This window comes from Nematostella vectensis, chromosome 3, assembly GCF_932526225.1.
Source record: "Nematostella vectensis chromosome 3, jaNemVect1.1, whole genome shotgun sequence".
NCBI classification, from domain to species: domain Eukaryota; kingdom Metazoa; phylum Cnidaria; class Anthozoa; order Actiniaria; family Edwardsiidae; genus Nematostella; species Nematostella vectensis.
The window spans coordinates 17,793,595-17,802,009 of NC_064036.1; the positions used below are offsets into that span (position 1 = coordinate 17,793,595).

An 8,415-nucleotide genomic window follows, 5' to 3' on the forward strand; every position below is an offset into this window, starting at 1 on the left:
TGTTTAATGGATCTACTTACAAGCTTCCGAAATAAAGCCCGGAGATGAACTCTAACAGTTATAACCTCATTCTTAAATTCTTCTTCCACATCTTCTCTCTCGAATATCGAGAATGTATCCCCATCAATCTTCCTCTCTATAATGAAAATTCATATTATAACCATTACAAGTGGATCTAAGATACTGGCATCCATCCAATTTAATATAATAATAAGCTAATTACAGAATATATTTTTTTTTGGCTTTAAAAAAAGCCAAAAATATCAGGTTAAAAAAGTATGAAGCCAAACAAATCGCAATTGCGCGCAACTTGCATTTTGCAAGGGCTTTAAAGAAAAAAACTATATCACCAGTTCTTAAAAATAGTATCTAAAAACATTAATTCACAAAAGGTGTGACTTATGGAATGTTGGACTTGCACTGTTTCTTATATTACAGGCCATTTGGAGAATCAGCTTTGTGTGGGAATTGACCTGCATCAGTCACAAAGTGTGTTTCCATTTAATATTCCCCATGGGTGACAAATTATTTTTGACCCCCTCTCCTAGGAATGTCCACCAATTTGCATATTTTCTCAAAATTTACTGTATTTTTTATGCCCTCTTCCACTCCCCCCCTCCCCAGTTATTTCCATTGTCTCAAAATGTAATATTTTTAAGAAACCAGCAATTTTGTTGGAAAGTGATTTTGAGAAAGAATAAATTTGTTGTTCACAAAATTTCATTAGAAATAAAGCATGCATTTGCGTGAAAAAAAAACATGTCGGTTTTGGCGGGAAAACTGGTCACGTGACCTAGTGAAATCAAAAATCTTTAAACCAGTTATTTGTCATTCTAATTATCGTAGCAAGTAACACCAATGGATTTGTTTAGCTTTCTAATGTTTTAAAGAGTAAAAACATAAAGCCTTCGCGAGAAATTTAACGCGAAAAACATCCTAGTTTGAGCGGGAAAACCTGGTCACGTGACTTGTGTGCCCACAAAAACATCTAAATCAACTGAAATTAAACATTAACACGAGATATATTGACTGAAATATCGAGGTCAAAGCTATTTTAAATATAAAAAAAGGGATACTCATCAATACATGCAAATTTAAAGACGATCAAAGAAGCGAAGCAAGTGCGACTTCGATCCAAAAGTATGAGTTGCTGTAACTTACTTTTCAATGCATCGTTTGCTTCATTTGGAAGTCCAGCTTCTTCTAACTTCGCGTATAATTCGAGATACGTGAGTCCTAGAAGATCAGCACGATCTAGGCCCGCCATTTCGCACCGAACTTAACTCTAACTCGAGCCATTGAAGTCCGAGCGAAAAAGGGCGTGAATTTTAGTTGCTTGCTTGTTTTGTCACATTATCATGTGACTGTAATGAACCATGCTGATTGGATAGTTCAGTATTTGAGACGTGTTGATTGGTTGAAATTAAACACGTGGGTGAGTACAAACACGTTTTTGATCGCTCTTCGCCCTGCTAAAACAAAATGGCGAGATTTCGGTATTTGTGGCCGCTTTGCGTATTCGCAGCCCTCCATTTCTCTGACTTATTGAGCAACATTAATATTGTCCATAGTAACAATCCTAATTTCTCTGTGATATGTGGTATCGAAGGATGTACGACCAAATATAGCAAGTACAACAGCTTACATAGACACATATCACGCCGACATCGTTCGTGATTGGGATTTGATGCACATGCGCATCAAATCGATTTGAAGCGAAATGCAGCAGTTTACTGCCTGAGGTAGGTTCTATGCCATTTTATAACTCTAAAGTTGATAGTTACACCCAACCGGGAAGGGGGGGGGGGGGCGCTGGGTTGTACTTTTTAAGCCCTATCTCATATATTGATTATCTGGAAATTTACTATGGGAATTTCAGAGGGATGGGTGGGGGAAGGGTCACATCTCAAGCGGGGGTTATGCATATTTTCTGGAATCACAGAATGCCACTATACAATGCCAAAATAATGTCTCTTGACATTAATTATTGCACAGTGGACCTTCCCAAATTCGAATCCGAATGGACCTTCCACAAATCTTTGCGATCCACTTGCACACTGTCAAATTTGTCAGTAATGAAAACGAGGTCAGGGTACATGAACATGAGGTCAGGGTAAAATTGCTTGGTGCATGCATATTACAAATGATTGTGGATACTATCCAGGAAGGTCCATTGAAGGTGAACATTTCGGGAGCACCTGAGGTATGAACACAGAGGTTGGGGCCTTGCCCCCTAGACACTTTTAAAATCTGGAGGTCCTGGAATGGGGGATTCCAGCTATAATGAAATGCACGCTCATGTTACCACATGCTAACAGCATGCTGCACACGTTTCCTTCGGTGCTTTATAATAAAGCACACACTGCATGCTGGTAGTTGCATGAAGCAGGAGCCAGTAGTCACCTCTGTGATGCAATTGATGACATCTGTGATGATATGTCTAACCCCTTTGATGGCCTTGAGACTGAATGGCTGCAGGATGCATGTATCAAGGAACATTTTGGAACATTTTGTGGTAAATAATATTATTATAACCATTGAATACTGGTATTATATCACAGCTAGCAATTATCCAGCTCATAGCTCAGACTATTGTTTCAATAATAGAATCAGTTATGTTTCCCTGTATGGAACAACATTTGCAGCCCAACCACAAGTTTGTCTTACGAATAAAGTCAAGGCTTTTTGCCAGCAACTCTGAGGTTTCAGAAATTATACTTATTTATACTTCTCCAGGCGCTGGTTTACACAAAACCAATATCTAGTGTCAGATTCAGGGTAAAGGGGAGCCAATTCCAAAAGCACAATAATTAAGTTGGGCATGACTCAACAGATAAGGATTAAAATTATACTTGTTTTACCTTTGCAGGAACCAGTGCCAAAGGAGTTTGGGAAGAAAATGGTCTACAAAGGAACTGGTAACAAACGGCGAATAGTAGAAGTTAGAAGAACATTTTACTATGTACCATTCCTGAAAGCCTTTCAAAAACTGTTGTCTGAAACAGACATTCTGCAATTACTTCTTACCAATAATGGCTACAGCATGGACAACAAATTAAGATGTTCCTGCAGATTGTACTCTATCATGATGAAATACAACTCTGCAATGCTGTTGGCAACCGAGTAAGAACACATAAGCTGTATATGTTTTATTTTATCAGCTTAAATCTACCACTTCAATACAGAACAAAACTACAGGATATCCATTTAGTTGCCATTAAGGAAAGGAAAATGGATTTGATGTCATCTTTGAACCTCTTCTTTTGGAGTTGGAGCAGCTGGCAACTCCTGATGGTTACCAATTTACGCTAAGTGAAGAAACGTACATAAATCTGCAAGGGGCACTGGCTGCATACATTGCTGATACACCAGCCAGCCACGAAGCTGCAGGATTCAAAGAAGGGGTTGGCTTATCATTTAAAAAGTGTAGGCACTGCCATGCAACTTTCGAGGAAGTGCAATCAAACTTTCTTGAGGAAAACTTTCATGCACGCAGCCTCCAAGAACACCTGCATTACCTAGACTCCATAAAAGAATGTGAAGATTCCTTATTGCAACATCTTAGCATGGTTTATGGGGTTAACAGAGCAAGCATACTTTTAGATTTTCCCTATTTTGATGTTTGTGAACAGATGCCTCAGGATGTTATGCATGTTCTATTTGAGGGTGTTATCCCTTATACAGTTAAATTAGTCTTACATCATTTCATTAGAATTGAAAAGCAGCTAACTATCCAGCAGCTAAATAGAAAACTAATTGGGTTTAACTATGCTTATTTTAACAAAAAGTACCAACCAAATCCATTTAGCCAACAGGATTTTTATATTGATGGCGACTGTAAGTTTAGTCAAGATGCAGATCAAATGTGGATGCTGTCTACAATCCTGCTTTTTCTTGTTGACGACTTTATTGACCTTCAGGGTGAACATTGGCATTTATATTTGTTGTTAATGGACATAACTAGAATATCACTTTCAGCAGTATTAAGCTTGAAAAACGGTTTCCAGATAAAACTACTGATTAATTATTTTCTTACTTTGTTTAAGACACTTTTTCCTGAATGTAATATAATTCCGAAAATGCATTACTTATTCCACTTTCCAAGGTTATTACTTTTCTTGGGCCCCTCATCAATTTTTGGTGTATGAGAATGGAATCAAAACATTCCTATTTTAAATCAATGCGTAGTGTTGTCGGCTATAAGAATGTTCCATTCTCCTTGGCCAAACGACAACAAAAGCTATCATGTCTCTCTGCATTGGACTTGAAACAATCTCAAAATCAGGTTGGTAAATCTAAGCGTCTAACTCAACAAGAACAAAATAGAGCTACTGACCGATTACAAAACTTTTTTTAACATAGATATACAGCTAATTACAACTATTTACAGTCGCTCTTGGGCAGAGGTTGATAATATTAAGTATGTTTCAAAAGAATGTGTTCTTTTTACAGGATCTGATGACAATGGAAACCCAGTATTTAGCAAACTAGACAGTATAGTAGTTGTAAATGATCCTGACCACATATTTTTCCAGTGTCAGCCTATGGATACGGTTGGCTTTGATGATGAAATGGGTGCATATAAATTACAGGTGCCAAAAATGGCATCAGGGTTAGAAATGTATACTTAAAACCAACTGAAAATTCATCAGCCCCTACAGCTTGTTAACCACAAAGGGGTACTTATGTGCTAGTAGATGGAATCTAGAACTTAAAGTGAGTACTTGTAGAGTGATTTTATTCAACCAGTGAAGCAGAGATTAATTCAGACTATTACTCCTCAACTCTATTGTTTTCGTTTTGTCTATTTGATGGTAACAGTATTTTTTATTTAAACATATTTTTCATTTGCTTCAAGAGCAAAGTAATTTTAATTACAGTTTAATTACATTCTACCATAATTGTTTGATCTGTTAAATAAAATCACTCTACCAAGGCTCCTTTGCTGTAGCATGGGAAGCATACTGTGCTGTGCAGTTAAGCTTGAAGTGCAAGGTTTTGTCATTTAAAGTTCTGTTGTTAGGTTTTAAGATTTCACATGGTAGGTGTTATAGGCAAGTACCATCCTGAAAATAGTGCATGTTTTTCATAACCATGTATCAACTTTGCCTTGAGAAGAGACATATATCAACGCCAAGTGCATTGTTTTAATGCCTAAACTTGCTGTTTTAACACATTGACAAAACTATATTCGCTAGCTCAACTGCATAAGCGCAGAATACAGGTTATGTTGCATTAAAATATTGCCTACACAAGACAAAATATGAAGTAAACTAATGTTTCGCATTGGTCTAACATAATTGTGCCATATTATTTGGGTTATTTTAATTGGGTTTGAATAAAATTAAATATTCTTCAGACAGTGAGTGTGCTTGTGTGTTGCCTTATTTATCTTTCCTCTATATTTTGAAAAACAATGATGATTATGGTGGATGTCGTAATTGAAATGAAACAGTGTCATCTGAATTTATTGCAGTACTCAAATGTAAGGGGTTATGGTTATAGCTGCCATGACACCATCATTAATTTGATGAAGATAAAGGGCAAGTGAATAAACAATGATGTCCAATCGACACGCTCAGTTTGCTTCGCAAGTTGCTTTAATACCATTAACAGTCAATGTACATAAGTTTTCATTTTCCCAAGGAAAATTCTTAGTTGGAAAGTCTCCGCTCTCAATAAAAATCATAAAGCACTAGCTCTCATAAGGATGTACTAGATAAGGATGTACCTAAGTATTCTTAAAAAAAGAGTCTAATCACTTAAAAGTAGGATAAAAAATATTGCACTCTAAAAGTTTAGAAATACTTTGCTAAATTTAAGTTCCAATACTAAATACAAGTGTTTATGTCTTGTCATGTTACTTAAATTTAGTTATTATAAATATAGTCAACTAAAATATAGGGTTATTTTCAAATGTACTTATCTTTAGTGTGGTTTTCCTATAAAATAGACAAAGTCCTAGATATGAGGTCATACATCCTAAATATGAGTAAAGGTACCATGGATCTTAGTGAATTTCACTCAATATTAGTGGGCGAAATAGGGATATTACTAAAATTGAGTGATCACTTTTTTCAGTGTGACCTTAGATTGTACGCCTCAGATCGGCCAGGCTCTAAAAGGGATTTTAGCTAGGCCGGAGCATAACCGTGGAGACAGCGATGAACAAGTAGAAGGATCTTTAAACGGATTCTGAAGACAACAGGGAGCCAATGTAGATTAACAAGGACAGGAGTACTGTGCTAGAATTTGGGCACTTAACACACAACGCGTGCAGCAGCATTTAGTATTCGTTGCAGACGGTTAACTTGATAAGTGGAAATCTGGTAGAGTAGCGAGTTGCAGTAATCCAAATGCGACGTCACAAAAGAATGTATCAGAACTTTACAAGCATCTTCAGTGAGGTATTTCCTAATCTGCCGGATGAAGTACAGACCCCGGAATGCCTTGCTGCAAACCTTGCTCCATGCACGCTCATAGACATGTTCTTGTCAAAATATGCGCCTAAGTTCCTTTCATTTGATAGGTGCTTGATATCTGAGGCACCCACAGAAATGGAGTTGATGTTGACTTTGTCCAGTTGCTGCCGGGAGCCGATCAAAAGGAACTCAGTCTTTGCATCATTAATCTTGAGACGATGGCTGATTATCGATGCCCGAACATCCGAAATGAAGCGTTTCCATCGCTTTTATAGCGTTGTGCACAGGCATTAGATGGTTTATAGGAAAGGCAGAGCGGTGTGTTACCTGCATAGCCGTAGGCATTAGTGAGATGTTGCTTTTAAGGAAGTCAAGAAGGATGTCATGTTCAATGGTATCAAAGGCAGCACTAAGATCTAACAAGACTAGAAGTGTGATTTCCTGCCTATCCATGCTCATCAGGATGTCATTCTGAACTTTCAATAATGCAGTCTCAGTCGAGTGATCTTGTCTGCAGGATGACTGGTTCTCAGGAAGAGCGTTCGATGAGCAATGTGTTAGTAACTGAGCAATTGCCGCTTTCTCAGCAGCCTTAGCAACGAATGGGAGGTTACTGACGGGCCTGAAGTTCTTAAACATCAATTACAAGCCAAGTTTTTTAAATAGAGGAAAGACTAAAGCAATCTTCCAGCGAAGTGGAAAAGAACTCACCAAAGTCGTTTGCCAGACGCGAGGAATCCTCATGAGGTGGTAATGGGTTGGTCTGTTTTTCCTTGACCAATGAAGACACAACCGCAAACAGTTTCTTAAAATCACCAGCACACTCCTTAATTAGATGACATATAATAATTATATGAAGATCTCGCCTCAAAGAGACGAGCACAGTACTTGTTGCATACACGACGATACTCTTTTCTGTCTGAATCAAGTTTCTTAAGTAGAGGAAAGACTAACGCAATCTTCCAGCGAAGTGGGACGCGCCCTTCCCGTAACGATGAATTAATTAGATTAGTTATAATTGGGACCAGGACATCAGTACACTGCTTCAAAATCTTCGTTGGTATTGGGTCCAGCATGCATGTAGCGTTGGAGGAAGACGAAATAATCTTGTACACATCTTCTTCAGAAAGAGGAGTGAAATTCTCTAGGTTTGACGCAGGAGAGAATGTAGGTACGAGGGGCTTTACTACAGTTGCAGCAATGTAGTCAATTCCTTCTTTGATTGCCTGGATCTTCTTGTAAAAGAACTCACCAAAGTCGTTTGCCAGACGCGAGGAATCCTCATGAGGTGGTAATGGGTTGGTCTGTTTTTCCTTGACCAATGAAGACACAACCGCAAACAGTTTCTTAGAATCACCAGCACACTCCTTAATTAGATGACATATCATAATTATATGAAGATCTTGCCTCAAAGAGACGAGTACAGTACTTGTTGCATACACGACGATACTCTTTTCTGCCTGAATCAAGTCCCGACTTCCGCATTGCTCTTTCGAGTTTTCTTTTTTTAGATGTAAGTGCTTTAAGCGATTCATCAAACAACGAAACAGTAGGTCTCACGATGCTGGTCTTTTCCCTCAGAGATGCGTGTGCATCCAGTATCTTAGTAAGTGAGTTATCGTAGCAAGCTGCTAAATCATCAATGTCAGCGGAAGGAGCAGTCACTAGAGGGGCTTTAGAAAATTAAGTTAAGTTTGCGGAACTGGATTGTCTTCTTGGTTAGTTCCGGACGCAGAATATCCAAAGCACATTCAATGAATAGATGATCGGACAGTAGCAGGGGAGGTTTCAAGTTTTGAATCTTGATGTCTTTAGTCGATCTGGTGATAACAGGGTCTAGTGTGTGCCCGGATAAATGAGTTAGAAAGTTTACATGCTGGTTGAGACCAAAAGTGTCAAGGAGTTCAGAAAATCTTCGTGTATCGTTGTCCGATGGACAGTCCAGGTGGAATTTGAAATCCCCAGTTATTAACAAAATCTCTTGACACATCAC

At 38.2% G+C, this 8,415-nt stretch overlaps 1 pseudogene; it reads left to right on the forward strand.

Annotated features, from left to right (window-relative positions):
- The first annotated feature begins 1,515 nt into the window (after positions 1 to 1,515).
- On the forward strand, positions 1,516 to 5,363 carry LOC116606191 (annotated as a pseudogene).
- Positions 5,364 to 8,415: the final 3,052 nt, after the last annotated feature.